The sequence below is a fragment of the Panthera onca genome, chromosome A2, assembly GCF_046562875.1.
Source record: "Panthera onca isolate mPanOnc1 chromosome A2, mPanOnc1 haplotype 2, whole genome shotgun sequence".
NCBI classification, from domain to species: Eukaryota; Metazoa; Chordata; class Mammalia; order Carnivora; family Felidae; genus Panthera; species Panthera onca.
This window is the reverse complement of record NC_138340.1, coordinates 151,976,919-151,998,339: the sequence shown is the minus strand read 5'-3', so window position 1 is coordinate 151,998,339 and position 21,421 is coordinate 151,976,919. Positions and strand designations below refer to the sequence as shown.

At 39.8% G+C, this 21,421-nt stretch overlaps 1 long non-coding RNA gene across 1 annotated transcript in view; it reads right to left on the bottom strand.

The window, feature by feature from the left end:
• LOC132679570 (uncharacterized) overlaps positions 1-21,421 on the bottom strand; it is a 135,686-nt gene that overhangs the window by 47,845 nt on the left and 66,420 nt on the right. Inside the window, exon 3 of the long non-coding RNA XR_009610226.2 lies at positions 1,957-2,035. This is a non-coding gene — a long non-coding RNA (uncharacterized LOC132679570). The remainder of the gene's footprint in view (positions 1-1,956; positions 2,036-21,421) is intronic.

Below are 21,421 nucleotides of genomic sequence, written 5' to 3'. Positions count from 1 at the left end.
CATCATCATCACTGAAATCAGGCAAGCCAGACATCAGTAATTCCAACCACCAAACCTGGAGCTAGAGAACAGCCACCAGGAGATGCCCCTGCTAGGGAGGGAAGTGTCCTCTGGAACTTCTTGGGGGATATATTTAGGGAGGAGATGAGCAAGCCTTAATCTACTATAGCATTCCCATCTTCCTAAATGTTTGAATACCTTTTTACAAAATGTGTAGTCATTTATTTTGAGAGAGAAAGAGAGAAAGGGGGAGAGGGAGAGAGAGACAGGGAGAGAGAGAATCCCAAGCAGACTCTATGGTGTCAGTGCAGAGCCCGCAGGGCTCAAACTCACAAACTGCGAGATCATGACCTGGACCAAAATCAAGAGTTGGAATTGGAGGCTCAACTGATTGAGCCACACAGGCACCTTCTACTTTTTTTTTTTTTTTTTTAAACATACCAAAGAGGGTCTGGCATTTCATCTTCATTCTTTTGGGTCCAGGTTTTTAGTCAACTGAAGCAAACTGTTAGGGTACCTTCCAACAACCCGTGCCAACGTTTTGAATATAAAATCATGTCTTAATTCACCAACAGCAATATGTTAGACCCAATACGATAGTATGTTCTAATTGCAAATATCTGCAGTTCTTTTTGGGTGCATTACACCCCATCAGAGGCTACATTTCATACTTTAAACTCTGGGACCGCTATTTGCATCTATTTCAAGGACTGGAAACAATGAGACGTGGTGGGGACAATTCCTAAGGAAGATCATAGGCACCTGAACTTGTGAAATTATGAAATTCTTCTGAGTAGTTCCGAGTAGATCCTTGCAGGTTCTTCCAGTAAGAGGAGACCAGGACCCTGAATGGACATAAGGGGCTGCTTATGGGTAAAGGAAAGTTGGCAAAAAAGAGGAAAAGGTCCGTCCCCAGCTTTATCAAAATCTGCCTGTATGTCCCCATTCCAACTTTTGGAGAACCCTCCCTCACACTTAATAGCCTAACTTCAACAAAGGAGACCAGAGGGTATTGGGCAATCAATTTGTGTAACAATTACTTCACTTTCAGGACTACATCTCCAGTTTTGGTTTTCAGAATTCTATGCCTTGAAGCCACAGAAAATAAGGGGTTACTGTTAGCTAAGTAATAAAATTATTCTGGCCCGTAACTAGAACCTGAGACTGGGAACTTTTTCCCCTAACTTCTTCAAGTAATATAGCAATAACCAACCAACCAACCAACTTCATTATGCTTATTTTCTCTAACATGTTCTACGGCAGCAATTGCTTCCTCTCCCAAAGTTGTGCTTCTTCTATCAGCATGTCATTGCAGATGTCTAATTTAAGAAAATTTAAATTAGGTGGTAATTTATGAAACTATTTTGCTGTTGTATATCATGAACCATCAATGTCTCCTTTACCACTGGAAGGAGGGTCATTAATGGTTTTCAACCTCATCAGATCATCAATAACAACAAAATAGTAACAAATGCATATTCAGCAGAATCACTTCAGAGAATCCCTCTCCAGGGTTCTTGTTCTTTTGGAACCACTTCCAGTACCAATTTTTGAAATCAGGGTTTTATTAGAGAAGCTATCCTTATGAATGATATAGGACAAAGAGATTTATAATAAATAGTAGCCCAAGCCCAATGGTGGCATCTGTGGCCAAATCTAGGCAAACTGTTACCTCTGGGGCTGGGTTGGACTTGAAATCTTTATGAAGCAGGGAGAGCAGAGGAACCTGTAACTGGTGGAAATGTAGAAGAATCCATAAAGGTTACTGGAACCGGTCTGTCTCTGACCTACCTCCATGATGCTGGAGATCTGGCACCTTTTACAATAAAGCTGCACATGCACCTTGACCAGGAGTTGAGAAACCCAACCAGAAGATCTGATGGTAGCTGCCAACAGCTGAATGAGCAGGGGAGTGACCGCGCATGCATGCTACATTACCTCAAGTTCGACACTCACCATCTGAACATAAAAATGGCCACTTCTTCTTGTCCACCTTCTAAATCTTGCACACGTGTCTCTTGGGGTCATATACAATCTGGAAATTCAAACATTTTTGTATTAAACAACTCTTGAATGAAAGGATAAAGATGTCAGCAATTTAGTTAAAAAATTAATAGTAATGGAAATCAGAACAATGAAGATATAAGAATCTAGGGGATACTTTTAAAGCAATAATCAAAGGAAATTGTGTAACACCAAAGAGTTACGGCAGTCAAAAGTAAAAATTAAAAATAATTAAATCAATATAAAAACGAAAAAATAACAGTTAGTTAAGTCATTAACATAAAAACCAGAAAAGAGAAATAAAAAAAGAAAGCACAAGAAAGGAAAACATTAAAGATTGAAAAAGAGTAGAGGACAAAAAAGTTTACATAAAATTAATAAAAAAAAATTCCTGGAAGGTGGAAAAGAAGCATTATAGACAAATCATTAACTAATACTCAAACTTTTAAAGGGGAGACAACACAAATTTATAAAACAAGAAATGAACAAGCAGGAGAAAATCTATTTCCATCATAGCTACATAAGCTTGCATGGGACCAGCCCTCCTCAGGGAACAACTATAAGACCTGGTCAAAGCACAAAACACAATTATTTGAAGTCAACTGAGAGTGAATATAAGCATGGAGACCTAGGAGGGGTGTCAACACTTGAAAGAAGAAGGCAGCATAGGGTAAATTTCTCATTTATTATAGTTTTTCAGCCTTAGGACAGGTCACAGTCTTCACCATGCAGAATGGCAAAACCTCTGCTAGAAAAATCTACATTCATTTTAGTCTAGAGCATTTAGGGAAACCACAGCCAACAGATAATGAAGGAAGAACCTTAAAGAGGAAAGAACCAGAGAGGCGGAATCCAAAGCTTTAAGTAAATTTCTGCCCAAATCTCTGGCCGAAATGTGAATCACACATGTATCAGGTAGACCCAAAGCAGCTCACCAAAAAAAAATCAAAGAACTGTATTGAACTGTCAGATGCCACCCACAAGTTGGTAGTTTAAGTCCAAGCAAGATAATTAGCTGTTAAAGTTACAACAAAACAAAAATCCTCACTGGAAACTGTAACAGAATCCAATCATAAGATGCATAGCATCCAGAAACAAGTTAAAATTTATTTGATATTTGACTTTTTGAGACAGATGGCAGGGTAGGAAGATCCTAGATGCACCTCATTCCACAAATCTAATACCCACATCAGTGTAAATAACCCAGAAAACAATTCCACGACGGGCAGAACAGACTTCCTGTACCTAAACATAAAGAAGAGGTCCCATCAAGAGGGTAGGAAGGATAGACATGCAGTTGGGAGCTAAATGGACCCATGAGACTGTCCACGGGAGGGAGGGACACCTTGGGCATGGAGACAGGAGAGAGGAGCAGACCCCACACCAGGCACTCCAGGCCAGGGGACCTACACTGGGAAGACAAATCCCCATAACATTTGGCTTTGAAAAAGAGAGGGGTTTAATTTTGCAAGTTCTTACAATCAGTGGAACTTAACACCTGGAACTTTAAAAATCGGTGGGCGTAGGGGTTCCTGGCTGGCTCAGTGTGTTCAACTCCTGGAAAGCTGGAAGGCAAGAGGAAACGGAGTCCCTATCCTTAAAGATACAGCATAGCAAACAGCCGCACTGAGATAACAGTATAAAAGCAGTCTGAAAAACACCTGGCATATATAGGAGGGAGATTTGTTTACTAATCTCAGAGCCTGTGCCCCTCTGAGGGGCAAGAACCATTGGGACACTTCGAGAACAAAAGAGGTGGTAGGCACCAATTCCATGTCCTGCCACCCAGCCTAGAGACATGGACACCTGCAGGAACTAGCGTAACACTAACATTATCCGCCTAGCATGCTAACAGTACACCCACCCCATGTGCTTCCAAGAACCTACCTCCTCCAATTAGGCCTTGGCTCCTAGTCTCCTCCCACAGCAGACCCACTAAAACCTCGCTAACAGTGTGACCCCCGGCCCGCACTCTTCTGTGGACCCGCCCCCTCCACCTCGCCTTGGCAGTTGTCCATCCAAAGCAGTGCCACAAGTATGGCAGTGTGAAAGCAACCCTGAGAGGGGCAAGCAACACTCCAAAGTGACTCCTGTCCCAGGGAGAAGGTAAGATAACCACACATACCTGTCCAACTGTAACCCCAGCACTCGGCTGGAAGCAGGCGTCTCTGACTATAGGCACCACTCACCGACAAAAGCCTCCCAGGGGACAACACAGGGAGCATGTCCTGCAATTTGGTACTATTGCAGCTCTAGAAAATGCTTGGGCTGACCCAACTCAAGCCCAAGGCAGCCTTAGACTGACCCACTACAACACAGGGACAAAACACTGCCCACAACAGGCAAAGACAGTTAAAGCATATGACTGAACTGAAGGCAAAAGCAGCTTAGCCACAGCATAAGGTACATGCAACACACAGAGGAGATATCCCTGAAATGTCAGGTTCTGGTGAACATGGACATTGTATCGCAGGGCACTACAGGACCTCTTCTTCATAGGGCCACTACTTTTAAGGGCAGGAGACATAGCTGACTTTCTTAACACACAGAAACAGGCACCAAGACTTAGACAAAATGAGGAGACAGAGGAGTATCTCTCAAAAAACAGGACAAAATCATAGCAAGAGAGCGAAGCAAAATTGAGATAAGCAATATACCTGATAGAAGATGCAAAGTAATAATCATAAAGATACTGGACTTGAGAAAAGGGGGTCTCCATGAGACCCTCAACAAATAGATAGAAAACATGAAAAAGAACCAATCGGAGATGAAAAACTCAAAAACTGAAATTAAAAATGCACGAGATGGAATAAATAGTAGACTAGAGGAAGTAGAAGAACAGATCAGTGACCTGAAGGACAGAGTAATGGAAAACAATGAAGCTGAACAGGAGAGAGAAAAAAGAATAATAAAAAATGAAAATAGGTTAAGGGAACTTAGCAATACCATCAGGTGTAATAACATTCACATTATAAGGATCTCAGAAAGAAAAGGGGTGGGGGCAGAAAATTTATTTAAAGAAATAATAGCTGAAAACTTCCCAGATCTAGGGAAGGAAAGAGATATCCAGATACAGAAGGCACAGAGATCCCCCAACAAATTCAACTCAAGGAAGTCCACATCAAGAAACATAGTTATTAAAATAGCAAAAAGTAGTGATAAAGAGAGAATTTTAAAAGTAGCAAGAGGGGCGCCTGGGTGGCGCAGTCGGTTAAGCGGCCGACTTCAGCCAGGTCACGATCTCGCGGTCCGTGAGTTCGAGCCCCGCATCAGGCTCTGGGCTGATGGCTCGGAGCCTGGAGCCTGTTTCCGATTCTGTGTCTCCCTCTCTCTCTGCCCCTCCCCCGTTCATGCTCTGTCTCTCTCTGTCCCAAAAATAAATAAAAAATGTTGAAAAAAATAAAAAAATAAAAAAATAAAAGTAGCAAGAGAAAAGAAAATAGTCACATACAAGAAAAGCCCCGTAAGGCTATCAGCTGACTTTTCAGCAGAAATTTTGCAGGCCAGTAGGGAGTGGCATGATACATTTAAAGTACTGGAAGGAAACAAACAACAACATCAAACCTGGAACCAAGAATACTCTTGTATTCAAGAGGCTGTCATTCAGCAGGAGATGAGGTTTCTGAGACAAAAGAGGAATTTATCACCACTAAACTGGCCTTATAAGAAATGTTATAGGGGACTCTTTCAGTGGAAAGTAAAGACCATAAGCAGGAGCATGAAAAGTAGGAAGCATAAAAAGAGTAAAATTAAGTATATGTATAACAATCAGTCAAGGGATTCATAAAATGAAAGAATGTAAAGCATGACACACACCTAAAATGTGAGAAGTAAAACTTTAGTGCTTTTAGAATGGATTCAAACTTAAGCAACCATCAACTTACTATAGACTGCTATGTGCATAAGATGTTATATATAAACCTAATAGTAACCACACATCAAAAACAGGTAATAGGGGGAGCCTGAGTATCTCAGTTGTTTGAACATCCAACTCTTGATTTCAGCTCAGGTCATGAACTCACGGTCATGAGACTGAACCCCCTGTTGGGCTCTACACTGAGTGTGGAGCCTGCTTGGGATTCTCTCCTCCTCTCTGCCCCTTCCTCCCTCTCTCTTCTCTCTCTTTCAAAATAAATAAGTAAACTTAAAAAAAAGCAGGAATAGACATACAAAAAAATAAAGAGAAAAAAATTCAAGCATATCACTGAAGGAAGCCAGTAAAACATGAGAGAAGAGAGTAAGAGAAGGAACCGAGAAGAGCTACAAAAACGACCATAAAACAAGAAACAAAATGGCAATAAGTACATACCTATCAATAATTACTTTGAGTGTAAATGGACTAAATTCTCCAATCAAAAGACACAAGATGACAGAATGAATATAAAAGCAAGACCCATCTCTATGCTGCTTACAAAAGACTCATTTCAGACTTAAACACACATGCAACTGAAAGTGATCGGATGGAAAAGCATCTAGCATGCAAACAGAAGTGAAAAAAAAGCCAATATAACAATAGTCATATTGGACAAAATAGACTTTAAAAACAGACCGCAATAAGAGATAAAGAAGGACCTATATAATCATAAAGGGAACAATCCAACTAGAAGATATAACAATTGTAAATAGTTAGGCACCCACATGGGAACACCCAAACATAAAGTAGCTAATGACAAACATGAAGAAATCCACAGTAATATAATAATAGTAGGGAACTACAACACTGCAATTATATCAATGGATAGATCATCAAACAAAATCAACAAGCAAACAATGGCTTTAAATAACACACTGGACGAGACAGATTTAAAAGATACTCAGGGGGCGCCTGGGTGGCTCAGTCGGTTGAGTGTCCGACTTCAGCTCAGGTCGCCCCCTGAGTATCTTTTACACCATACACAAAAATAAACTCAAAATTGATTAAAGATCTAAATGTGAGATCTGAAACCATAAAAATCATAGAAGAGAGCAGAGCAGTAATTAATTTCTCTGACAACAGTCGTGACAACATTTTTCTAGATAGGTCGCCTGAGGCAAGGGCAACAACAACAAAAATAAACTACTGGGACTTCATCAAAATCAAAACCTTCTGCACAGCAAAGGAAATAATCAACAAAACTAAAAGGTAACATAAGGAATGGGAGAAGATATTTGCAAATGACATATCTGATAAAGGTTTAGTATCCAAAATATATAACAAACTTATACAACTCAACATCCAAAAAACAAATAAGCTAATTAAAAAACAGGCAGAATCGGGGCTCCTGGGTGGCTCCGTCAGTGGGCGACCGACTTCGGCTCAGGTTATGATCTCACGGTTCGTGAGTTCGAGCCCCACATCGGGCTCTGTGCTGACAGCTCAGAGCCTGGAGCCTGCGTTGGATTCTGTGTCTCCCTCTCTCTCTACCCCTCCCCTGCTCACATCCTGTGTCTGTCTCTCAATAATGAATAAACGTTAAAAAAAAATATAAAAAGATAAAATAAATAAATAAATAAATAAATAAATAAAAAACAGGCAGAAGACATGAACAGACATTTCTCCAAAGAAGACACACATGGCCAACAGACACATCAGAATATGCTCAACATCACTTGTCATCAGGGAAATGCAAATCAAAACTCCAATGAGATATCACCTCACACCTACAGAATGGCTACAATCAACACAAGAAACAGCATGTGTTGGCAAGGATGTGGAGAAAAAGGAGCCCTCATGCACTGTTGGTGGGAATGCAGAATGGTGCAGCCACTGTGAAAACACTCTAGAGGTTCCTCAAAAAGTTAAAAATAGAATTACCCTAGGATCCAGTAATTGCACTACTGGGTATTTACCCCCCAAATACAAAGACACTAATTCAAAGGGATATATGTGCCCCCTTGTTTAGAGTAGCATTATTTACAATAGCCAAGATATGGAAGCAACCCAAGTTTCCATCGACTGATAAGTAGATAAAAAAGAGGCGGTGTGTGTATGTATGTATGTATGCATGTGTCTATATATATGTGAATATTATTTGGCCCTACAAACGAATGAAATCTTGCTTTTGCAACAACATGGATAAAGCTAGTAAAGATAATGCTAAGCGAAGTCAGTCAGTCAGAGGACGACAAATACCCTAGATTTCACTCGTGTGTGGAATGTAAGAAACAAAACAAAGAAGCAAAGGGGGAAAAAATAGACAAATCAAGAAACAGACTCCTAATTATAGAGAACTGGTGGTTACCAGAGGGGAGATGGGTGGGGGGTGAAATAGGGCTTGGGGACTAAGGAGGGCACTTGTCCTGATGAGCACTCGGTGACCCATGGAAGTGTTGAGTCACTGTAGGGTACATTTGAAACTAATATAACACTGCATATGAAGCGACTGGAATTAAAACAATACCTTACAAAATGAAACCTAAGTGCATTTAAAAATGCACAAAAATGTGAAGGACACGGCGGTAAAGAGACTGTTAAGGGTGTGAGAGCCGTTTACAGTATGAGAGCAGAGTCGTCTCGTTCACCCTCCGCTGGGAACGTGCCTGGTGGGCCCAGTTTCCACCATACGGAGCATGCACAGGTCTGTTATGGACCATGAAGGTGCTACAGTTGTTTAGTTGTTTATTTGGAGGTTATAAAGAAATTTTAGCATGTAGGCAAACCCACAGGTAATAGAATTCATGAATAATGTGGATCACTACGTATGTGCTTAGTTTACCATATAAACTAGAAGTCCCTGAGAATTAGAAAATTTGTCTTCATCTAAGTAACTACTGGGAGTCTTAGTAAACATATTCTTCATTTTTTTTGTCTTAACCTATGGCCTTTATAAAAAAACATAACAAGTTTTACTCTTTTAAGTTTATTTTGAGAAAGAGAGAGCACATGTACACAGATGTGAGTGAGGGGGGGGGAAGGGCGGAGAGAGAGAGAGAGAGGGCGAGAGAAAATCCCAAGCAGGCTCTGCACAGAGCCCAACATGGGGCTCAGTCTCATGAACTGTGGGATCCTGACCTGAGCTGAAACCCAGAGTCAGACGCTTCACTGACTGAGCCACCCAGGTGCCTCTTAACCTGTGGTCTTTAAATGTACGTTGTGATTACCTAGAGAGCAAAACCAAGCGAATATTCAAACAGAAAGAATAATGATATCAGGGATATCTCAGAAGAACTGAATCAGAACAGGAGGTTGTAGGGCCAGGAATTAGCAGTCATAAACGTAATTTTGTTACTTGAGAACCATTAATTCAGAATTAGTGGGGTTTTGTACTATTCACGGATGTTGAGTGAGCAGAGTAACTGTGAAAACACCTAACTGGTCACTATGAACCCAGCATGATGTCACAGAGCCTCATTCCCTCTACATCTATTGTATGTTCAAAATAAAAAGGAGTATTTTCCTCCCATGGGTTTTCTTGGTCTTGTCCCAATTCAGAAAGCCAAGTCAGAAGAAGAAATACCATCTGATGGCTTGTCCCTGGAGTCCGCAATGCTCTTTCAGTGACGTGCACACATAAGCCTTAGACCTCACAGTCACTTGAGCTCGGAGATTTCAATCTCTGCATTTTTTCTATCCTAGTCTTTCTAAGGTGTCCCACTCTTCCCTAGGGGTCATCCTGGGATCTAGCGTTCAATACGCCCACTCTTTCCTTGCCAGGGCTCCTGGACCAGCATGGATCGTGTGCTTCCCTTGAAGCATGGATCTTCCCTTCGTGAAGCACAAAATGAGACCGGTAAAGAAACAGAAGTACACAAAGGGAAAGGTGAAAGAATGGGGAAAACTTGGCTGATGTAACACTTTCGTCCTTTGATTCCAGTGATGAGGTACATACATCTATATTATAAAGTGGTATTTGTTTCTATGCCTCACATACTTCAGAAGCAACTTGTTCCTGAAAAAATACACGCAAACAATGATAACGAGTTCTCTTTTTCATTTCTTGCGAGGTCAATCCAATTGTTTCACAAGGTAAGGAAGCATTTGTTCTGAGCCTTTGGTGAGGGTTCATTTTGGATGATTAAGACGTTTCACTTTTCACAAAAAGTGAAAGTTAATTTTCTTTGTACTGTCCTCAGTGGACAAATCAAAGTCAGTTCTGTGACTTTGAACTTAACCTCAATATACTTAAGTTTCCCTATAAGCAAAATAGTGACCATAATATTAGCTCTCAAAGAGTTCCTGTGAGATAATCTGTGGAAAGTAGTTAGTGCTGTTTGTGCCATCTAGAACATACTTAAAAAGTATTAATGAGCCTAGTTATTATTATTAGCTCTTATGTTCTAGTAGCCACATTTTAAAAAGTTGTAAGTAACTGGTGAAATTAATTTTAGTGATGTACCTAGTTTAACCCAATGGAAGCCAAGTTATGATTATTTTCATATTAAATGGGCACAACTATTTTTTTAATCTTTTTTCATATTCAATCTTTGAAATCTTGTATTTTACAGTTACTGTGTATCTCATTTCCACTCCAGATTATTTAAGTTCTCACTCTGCATCTCCATCCTCAAAATTCTAGTTATGCTAGAAGAATATTCCACAGGAAAATCAAAATCAAACCCCAAATAGGGTTGTGTGAAGAAGCACTTGAAAGTGCTCAGGTACTGCTGTCGCTCTTCTAGAAGCCTCCTACGGTCTAAGATCCCTGTGTCTCAGCCACAGGTTGTGGATTGTGGATCCCAAGCTGAAAACCTCAGCCCTTTAACAGGGGCTCTGGCAAGCTGATGGCTGCTTTATTACAGGAACTCGAAACTGAGGCCAAAACACTAGAAGCACATAGAGGGACGTGAAGTCCGGTTTGCGGAGGCAAGGCCACCATCATGTGGAACCTGCTGGAACTGCAGTGAGATTCACATTCCCATTGCTTGGGGAGGGGCGGGGGGATTCAAATGACCAAGACATGAGTGCATCCCCACCGAGAGAAGACTTCAAGGTGCCTGCTCAACACACTTAAGAAACGTGCAAGAAACCTCGAGAGGATCCAGAGAAGGTTCAGAGAAAACCAATGACTATTTCAAGAGAAGCAAAAGAGAGCCAAATAATTAGATAATAAATGATCAAAACAATGAAGTCATAAAATGTGAAATGGGGGCTTATGCCAGTCTGTGCATACCGGAATCAGGGTTCACGTGTTCAAGTTTAAAGTATAATTTTGGATTAAATTCACACTTTTGGCTGGGAAACTTTTTGGAAATCTTCACTGTAAGAGGAGATATAGATTTTAAATAAAGTAAGTGCTAGGAGATGATGAGTTATTCTTTTTGGAGAATATTCAAGCCAGTATAATCAGTCATCAGGAAGATTTGAAGTGACAAGATGTCTTCCAAATGGCAAATTGCTTTGGCAATATTACCCGATTTCCAAGATGTTTCTATCCACAGTCTGTCTTCTGGTTTCAAAACATTGTAACACAGTACATAATATTATGATATTATGTAACATAATAAGAGATTTTTCAAAACATTAAAACACACAAGATGTAGGCTCATGTACTTGGGAAGTTAATGAAAACACTTGGGCATGTTGGGAAAAATGGAGGAGAATCGGGTTACATCCCCAAACCTGGTACTGCAAATAATCATCTTCTGTTTTCATCCTATCTTTCACTGAAAGATCACTGAAAGATCTGTTTTCCTTTTCCAGAAACAAGACCCCCCAAGCACACAGATATTTTCTTCCTGGAAAATTCCAGGACATATTGTTAACCATAGGCTTTCTGAGCCGATAGCAATGATTATGTGATTACTAACAGCCAGTGTGGACTCACTAACTAAGGATATGTCAGGACACATTACCCTGTTTTAATAGGGTTGACCTGTGGGGTATCATCATTTCTACATGGCATTTAAACAAAGGCTACTCTTATTCCCTGGTTAATAATATGGTAAAATATAGTCTGATTATTGTCCTGCAAACTATTGAGAAATTTCTCCAGAGATGCTTAGTCCATTTATATTCAAAGACATTTTTAATGCGACATTGCCAAACCCTGTGATTTATCTCGTCCTTTTAATATTTTAGCAATGACATAACTAAATGTAGAAAATACGGCTATGAAATGCGCAGATGACATATAGTTTGGAGGCTAGCTAATGTGATAGATGTCAAAAACAACTTTTAAACTGATTGTGGCATGCCTAATCCAAAATAATGAGATCTAACAAAGATAAATGATCTTGCATTTTGGTTAAACCAGAAAATTTTACAACTGGATGGGGAAGACCTTTCTTTGAAACAATTCCTATTTAAAAATCTGGAATTCTTGTTTGTCACCAAACAAATGTAAGTTTGGTAACACAAACACCATTTTATTTTACAGGAACTGTCAGGCTCAAATCACATTTGATCTTGGCCCCACTGCCCTCTTTCCTAGCCACATAACACCTGAGACATTGTGTTAATTATGGTACTGCATTCTCAGAGAGATACTAACAAATTATATATATATATATTTTTTTTTTGAGATGATGTATATATTCAGAGTATTTTGAGATGGTAAGTACTATAGGAACTACTTTTTTAAAAGATCCATTTGAAAGAACTGTAGTTATTTTCAGTACAGCAGAGTGGTTATAAACTCACAGACTACAGAATCAAAGAGAACTGCATTCAAATCCCACAATAACCATTAACCCCTGTATTCTGACCTGGGGCAAGTTATTCAGTTTATCTGAGCCTCGGTTTCTGCATCTGTAAGTCTCTTATGGTAACATTGCCAAAAGGATAGATGTTAGGAGGAATTAGATTCTATAGAGGGGATACGCAGAACATATTCCATTATATTCATATTCAACATATTCCATTTAGCTTTGTAAGGCAAAAATCCACAGAAGAAAAGAGATTTTTGATTTAATGTATCCTATTAATCTAAATTACCCCATGATTTAGATGACCCGAGTTGCATTTACAGGTGATGAGCTCTTTGTCACTGAAGCTGTTTGAAGGAGTCTGAATTACCAGCTCTCAGGGGATGCCTGCTATCAGTTGGAGGTTTGACTCTATGTATGACCATTAATTCTCATCTATATAACCATGCCATTTAAGAAGCAGTTATTGTCACCAGGGACTGCACAACCAACAGACAGGCAGGTGGCCTCCTTCGGAGTCTAATGGGAATAGGCATATACTCAAACTACTACATCACAATGGGTGAAGGTACAAGCAATGGAGAATTAAAGCCGGCGATCAAAAAGAATAAAATCTCACCATTTGCAACGACATGGATGGAGCCAGAGGGTATTAATCCAACTGAAAGAAATCAGTCAGAAAAAGACATATACCGTACGATTTCACTCTTATGTGGAATTTAAGAAACAAAACAGATGAACATAGAGGAAAGAAAGGAAAACAAATAAGATAAAAAGAGAGAGGGAGGCAAACCGTAAGAGACTCTTAAACAGAGAACAAATTGAGGGTTCTGGAAGGAGGTGGGGGGGTGGGCTAAATGGGTGATGGGCATTAAGGAGTGCATTTGTGGGGATGAGCACTGGGTTTTATATGTAAATGATGAATCACTAAAATTCTACTCCCGAAACCATTATTACACTATATGTGAACTAACTTGGATTTAAATAAAAATTAAAAAATAAAATAGGGCATCTGGGTGGCTCAGTCGGTTAAGCATCCAACTTCGGCTCAGGTTATGATCTCACGATTTGGTTCATGAGTTCAAGCCCCGTCTCGGGTTCTGTGCTGACAGCTCAGAGCCTGGAGACTGCTTTGGATTCTGTGTCTCCCTCTCTCTGTCCCTCCCCTACTACTGCTCTGTCTCTGTCTCTCTCTCTCTTTCAAAAATAAATATTAAAAACATTTTTAAAATAATGCAATAAAATAAAATAAAATAAAGTAGGACAAAGGAGGGGCACCCAATATTGCCACCAGTCACCTGTCTGTAAGATTTCTTTAGCCCACTGATCTTTGTTTTTGTATGAAATGTCACCCTTTAGAACTAAAACAACAGAATAACTTAAAGCTTGTTGTTGGCCTGCAACAAATCATCTTCTCCAAAATCTGGTTCTGACTTTCTATACGTTTCTCTTTCTCCCTCTAAGGACCGCTCCTCTTTAAGTTCTCTCATTTTACCTTTCTAGGGAAGCAGAGAAGGAAACACGGTATGCTGCTTCCTCACATCCTGTTTTTCCTCCTCTTAGGATGTTTATTTATTTCTCAATAGACCAAATCTCACTGTTGGCTAATGAGTGAGGAACAGTCATTATGGACCTAGGACCGATTTCCCAAATCCTTTGCATCGACAACCATTTACTGAAATTACTGAAACAGTCTCTGTTCCAAGGCTGAGCACGGAGATTGGACCTGAGTGTTCTTGGGTAAACACAACCAAACGTAGTTTTCTAACTTTATTCCTCAGCCGTATGGACACTCGGCCATATCCTTTCTCTCAGATTGTTGCTTATCTTGGCTGTTTTCCAGCAATGAGACCGTTTTTATTTGCTTTATTTGCGGGGCATCTGAGAAAAGGTGGAGACTTGACTGCTGACCTTCCTGCAAGGAATGCTTGTCCTATCACATCCCAAATAATTTAGCCTTATTTTCCCACTTCTTCCTCTGCTGGACCTGTCCCCACACTCAGTGCACAAATGGATTAGGTAATGAAGACACAGAATCAATCACCGGCTTGGCAGAGGCAGAGGGAAGGCACCCCAGCTAGAGCCATCTGATCCTTGAGGAGAGAGGATGTGCTGAGGCGGGAGGCTGGCCAGAGAGAAACAGGTCTCTTGAGAATGAGGCAGTTTGGAATATTTTTCTCCTCACGCAGATTTTATCATCAGTTTATATTTGAATCTTTCAACCATTGCAAGAGTTACTTAGCAATAGAGTAGTACCCCCTTATCTGCAGGGGGTACATTCCAAGACCCCCAGAAATGCCTGAAAGAGAGGATAACCGGGAACCCCATATATGCTGTTTTTTTTTCCCGTCCATACATACCTATGATACAGTTTAATTTTTGAATTAGGCACAGAAGAGATCAATAACAACGATAATAAAATGGAGTAATTACAACAACATATGGTAATAAAGCTAATGCAAAAGGAGTGCACTCTCTCTCAAAGTATCTTATCGTATTTGAACTCACACTTCTTCTGGTGACGCCGGGAGGTGATAGAACGCCTGTCTGGGGAGAGGAAGTGAGGTGGGTGACGTAGGCCCCGCGACGGAGGAGGAGGCTACTAATGACCCTCTGACCATTATTTAGAAGGAGAATCAGCTGCTTCCGGGCGGGTTGACCACCGGTAACACAAAACGCTAAAATTGCACCTGCCGATAAGGGGTGGGGGTGGGGAGCTACTTTATTTTAGTGTCTAGATACTTTTATTGTTATTTTTGTCCAAATCCTGGTTTAATGTCTAGTTTTATTATCTTGTTAGCAAAGCTTATTACATAAGAATTTCTGCTTTTTGGAATTTAGTGAGGCTTTTTCTTTTTTTTTCTTTTTTCTTTTTTTTTTTTTTGAGGGAAAGTGGTTGATCAGCCTTTGTTGACATATCAAGAACTCTTTTAAAAAGGTGTACTTTGATTTTCATCAAATGATATAACTAGAGGGAATGGGTGGGGAGAAGAGGTATCTGATGATGCCGAATCACAGCTAAAGTAAAACCTACAGCCAATTTTCAATGATTCTTCAGGCACATTAACCAGCATACAGATTAACCATAACGAAAACAGGATAAACCTGGGGTGGCCATCGGGCAGCCCTCCTACTTCCTGAATTATTTCTTTCTCTCTTTTTTCTAATACATTGTCTTTTAATTTTTCTGGGTTTCTAGATACACATCTTACCATCTTCAAATTGCAACTGAGTTTGCTTTGTGGCTCTCTGGCATCATTATTGCAGAAGGCACCCTAAGTACCAGCAGACTGCGTTCTCCCAACACAATCAGCTTTTCTATTTTTAATATTTGTTTTTAGTGTTTTTTTTTAATCCTGAATACCTATAGAAATCTCTCTTTTGCCATCGCAAGTACAAGAAAGACACTTGCGTGGATTTATTTTCACTGAATTATCCAGCATATGATGATTCAACTCTGTCTTCACACTCATGTTTCTGTTTGATTTTTAGCTAATAAAATGTTCATCATGTTTCTTGCTATTGTTTTGGATCCAATTGTTCTGTTTTTCATTCAGGAATAACAATTAGTTTGTATCTTCATTATTTCTTCTATTGTATTCTTCATCGTTTTCTTGTCTTATCCTTTCCTTCTGCCTCATGGGAATGTTCTCGAGTTTCTCTGGTCTATCATCACTTCTGCCCCTTATTGCTGCAGAAGAACATAAATATTCTTCTTGTCGGTTGTATTTTTAGTGTCTGTGAAACTATTTCTTATCCTGCTTATTTCTTATACTGTACCTTGTTTGGTCTTTAAACTGGCTGATGATCTTTTTCTGGTTTTCTTGCTTGTTTCATAGAAGTCTCGTAAAAGCGGGGCACCTGGATGGCTCAATTGGTTTCACGTCTGACTTCGGCTCACGTCATGATCTCATGGTTCATGAGTTCGAGCCCCACATTGGGCTCTATGCTGACAGCTTGGAGCCTGGAGCCTGCTTCAGATTCTGTGTCTCCCTCTCTCCCCACTACTCCCAGCTGGTACTTTGTCTCTCTCTCAAAAATAAATAAATATTAAAAATTAAAACAAAAAGAAGTCTTGTAAAAGGAAAATTCAGAGAATTAAGCACCATTTTCTATTTTTTTCTCTTTCTCCTAGCTACACATAAATCTTAGAGGATGTTCTTTCTCTAAATTTAAGTTGAAATTCTAATTTTTTTAAACCTTAATATTTTATAGAATCCATGTGTAGTTTTTAAAAAAAATATTCTGTTCCCTTATCTAATAATAAAAGTAATTTTCTAGACAGTGTTTTTTCAGGAGCAAAATGCTTTATCTCTACTCTTTCTTCAAAAATTCAAATCCTTATTTTGGTTTGTCATTGGGAGTGAGAAGTTTTAAATTCTGTTCCAAGTGCCTGGCAGAATTTCTTTTTTTCTTTCTTTCTTTCTTTCCTTCTTTCTTTCTTTTCTTTTTTCTTTCTCTTTCTTTCTTTTCTTTCTTTCTTTCTTTCTTTCTTTTCTCCTCCTCCTCCTCCTCATCTTCCTCCTTCTTCTTCTCCTCCTCCTCTTCCTTCTTCTTCCTCTCCTTCTCCTCCTTCTCCTTCTTCTCTTTCTTCTTCCTCTCCTTCTCCTTCTTCTCTTTCTTCTTCCTCTCCTTCTCCTCCTTCTCCTTCTTCTCTTTCTTCTTCCTCTCCTTCTCCTTCTCCTCTTTCTCCTTCTTCATCACCATCATAGCTAACAAATACATAGCGTTTACCATATGCTAGGCATTGTCTCAAGAGCTTTACATATAATTGCTATTTTACAGATGAGAAAACTCTGGAACAGGAGTTGAATAACCTTTTCAGATCACTCAGTTTGGAAGTAGAGCCAGGATCTCAACCCAAGCTGCTTTGGCCTTAGACTGTAACTCCTACACTTATGTGAGAAAACTTGCCCTCTCTTATTGTTTTTTTTCCTCCACATTAGAAGTTCATAAACTTTTTAGATCTTAATCATCTCAATGGGAAAATACACACACACACACACACACACACACACACACACACACTTAGTAGAGACAATATTTTTTTTCATTTTTTAAAAAATATAATTTATTGTCAAGTTAACTAATACAGTGTATACAGTGTGCTCTTGGCTTCAGGAGTGGATTCCCATGATTCATCGCTTCATACAACACCCAGTGCTCATCCCAACAAGTGCCCTCCTCAATACCCATCACCCATTTTCCCCTCCCCTCTGCCCCCTGCCCCCATCAACCCTCAGTTTGTTCTCTGTATTTAAGAGTCTCTTATGGTTTGCATGCCTCTCTTTGAGACTATTTTTTCCCCTTCCCTTCCTTCTCACTTGGTCTTCTGTTAAGTTTCTAAAATTCCACCTATGAGTGAAAACATGGTATCTGTCTTTCTATGACTGACTTATTTCACTTATCATAATACCTTCCAGTTCCATCCATGTTGTTGCAAACAGCAGGATTTCATTCTTTCTCATTGTCAAGTAGTATTACGTTGTATATATAAACCACATGTTCTTTATCCATTCATCTGTTGATGGACATTTGGGCTCTTTCCATAATTTGGCTATTGTTGATAGTGCTGCTATAAACATTGGGGTATATGTGCCCCTATGAATCAGCACTCCTCTATCGTTTGGATAAATTCTTAGTAAGGCTATTGCTGGGTTGAAGTGTAGTTCTATTTTTAATTTTCTGAGGAACATCCACACTGTTTTCCAGAGCGGATGCACCAGTTTGCATTCCCACCAACAGTGCAAGAGGATTCCCATTTTTCCACATCCTCACCAGCATCTATTTCCTGAGTTGTTAATTTTAGCCACTCTGACTAGTAGCCACTCACTATGGTTTTGATTTGTATTTCCCTGATGATGAGCAACGTTGAGCATCTTTTCATGTGTCTCTTGGACATCTCAATGTAGAGACAATATTATACATATAGTCTCATGCCATCTTCCATACAATGGATCTCTGGATCCTCCAGGTTTAGATTCCTTGCTTGAAACTGATTGAGTACCATGTATCATATCTCCGGAATTTTCCAGTGTGAGGGCTATTCCTGCTGTTCTTGTGGATTCCTCCAGATGTGCTTTCCACCTTCCCCTTACTGTTGTCCTGATTGACTGTTGTCCAGAAACTGTGTCCTACCAGCTGAAAGACAGATTTTGGTTGGATAGTTGGGAAACAGCATTCTGATAACCTAAAAGCCAAGCCGTCATACAATAAGGAAATTTCTGATTAACTTTCTGGGGATTACTGTTCAAGTGGACAAACAAGGTAGCAGAATGTAGTCAGGAAGTCTTGTATTATTTCTAGGGTTTTAGGCTGTTTGGTACAAACAGCCTAACTATAAGCACAGTGGAACTATGCTATTTTTCCTAACTATAAGCACAGTGGAAGAAATGTGTGGCCTCAGTTTTATCGTGCTGTGAACTTGTACGTGGCTTCACGTGATCTCGCGGACATGTTAGTAGAACATGCTGTTCACAGGAAGGATCCAGGTTTTATGGGACCTGAGATGTTTGAATATTGCTCTGGACTGGATGTTTGTGCTCCCCCAAATTTCATCAATCCTAACTTCTATTGTGAAGATATTTGGAGGTGGGGTCTTTGGGAGGTGATTAGGTTGTAAGGGTAGAGACCTCGTGACGGGATTAGAAACTAGGAAGAGAAATCTCACCAAACACAGAAATTTCCAGTGCCTTGATCTTGGACTTCCTGTCCTCCAGAACTGTGCTAAGTAAATGCTTTTAAGCCACCAGTCTATGGCATTTTTGTTATAACAGCCCAGGCAAAGACCATTACCAATTAGGCACAAGAATGAGCATTTATTGAGAAAAGCAAAGGAAACCACAACATGTTGAAAATTTAAAAGCTGACAAATATCGGTTTAATGATTATGGTTTTTCATTGTGGAGGCTGATGTTTCTGCTTAAGTAAGTCATGCAACACACATGATAGCTGTTCATTTATCTTGCAGCTGGAAACATTGTAGATAAGCATTTGCCTGTCCCTATACTAGCGAGGCACTCACGGAAGATAAAAATTACTGCGCAAGCTTTTTCCCCCCCACTTTGCACTGAGCACAAGACCATATGTAGTAATAGAACCATTTTGAAATAGAACCACAGAATCATAAAATTTTTTTTTTTTTTTTCAGGGGCCAAAGGCCTTTTTTTTTTTTTATTTTTTTTTTTTTTTATTTTTTAATATATGAAATTTACTGTCAAATTGGTTTCCATACAACACCCAGTGCTCATCCCAAAAGGTGCCCTCCTCAATACCCATCAACACCCTGCCCTCCCTCCCACCCCCCATCAACCATCAGTTTGTTCTCAGTTTTTAACAGTCTCTAATGCTTTGGCTCTCTCCCACTCTAACCTCTTTTTTTTTTTTTTTTTTTTTTTTTCCTTCCCCTCCCCCATGGGTTTCTGTTATGTTTCTCAGGATCCACATAAGAGTGAAACCATATGGTATCTGTCTTTCTCTGTATGGCTTATTTCACTTAGCATCACACTCTCCAGTTCTATCCATGTTGCTACAAAAGGCCATATTTCATTTTTTCTCATTGCCACGTAGTATTCCATTGTGTATATAAACCACAATTTCTTTATCCATTCATCAGTTGATGGACATTTAGGCTCTTTCCATAATTTGGCTATTGTTGAGAGTGCCGCTATAAACATTGGGGTACAGGTGCCCCTATGCATCAGTACTCCTGTATCCCTTGGATAAATTCCTAGCAGTGCTATTGCTGGGTCATAGGGTAGGTCTATTTTTAATTTTCTGAGGAACCTCCACACTGCTTTCCAGAGCGGCTGCACCAATTTGCATTCCCACCAACAGTACAAGAGGGTTCCTGTTTCTCCACATCCTCTCCAGCATCTATAGTCTCCTGATTTCTTCATTTTGGCCACTCTGACTGGCGTGAGGTGGTATCTGAGTGTGGTTTTGATTTGTATTTCCCTGATAAGGAGCGACGTTGAACATCTTTTCATGTGCCTGTTGGCCATCCGGATGTCTTCTTTAGAGAAGTGTCTATTCATGTTTTCTGCCCATTTCTTCACTGGGTTATTTGTTTTTCGGGTGTGGAGTTTGATGAGCTCTTTATAGATTTTGGATACTAGCCCTTTGTCCGATATGTCATTTGCAAATATCTTTTCCCATTCCGTTGGTTGCCTTTTAGTTTTGTTGGTTGTTTCCTTTGCTGTGCAGAAGCTTTTTATCTTCATAAGGTCCCAGTAATTCACTTTTGCTTTTAATTCCCTTGCCTTTGGGGATGTGCCGAGTAAGAGATTGCTACGGCTGAGGTCAGAGAGGTCTTTTCCTGCTTTCTCCTCTAAGGTTTTGATGGTTTCCTGTCTCACATTCAGGTCCTTTATCCATTTTGAGTTTATTTTTGTGAATGGTGTGAGAAAGTGGTCTAGTTTCAACCTTCTGCATGTTGCTGTCCAGTTCTCCCAGCACCATTTGTTAAAGAGACTGTCTTTTTTCCATTGGATGTTCTTTCCTGCTTTGTCAAAGATGAGTTGGCCATACGTTTGTGGGTCTAGTTCTGGGGTTTCTATTCTATTCCATTGGTCTATGTGTCTGTTTTTATGCCAATACCATGCTGTCTTGATGATGACAGCTTTGTAGTAGAGGCTAAAGTCTGGGATTGTGATGCCTCCTGCTTTGGTCTTCTTCTTCAAAATTACTTTGGCTATTCGGGGCCTTTTGTGGTTCCATATGAATTTTAGGATTGCTTGTTCTAGTTTCGAGAAGAATGCTGGTGCAATTTTGATTGGGATTGCATTGAATGTGTAGATAGCTTTGGGTAGTATTGACATTTTGACAATATTTATTCTTCCAATCCATGAGCAGG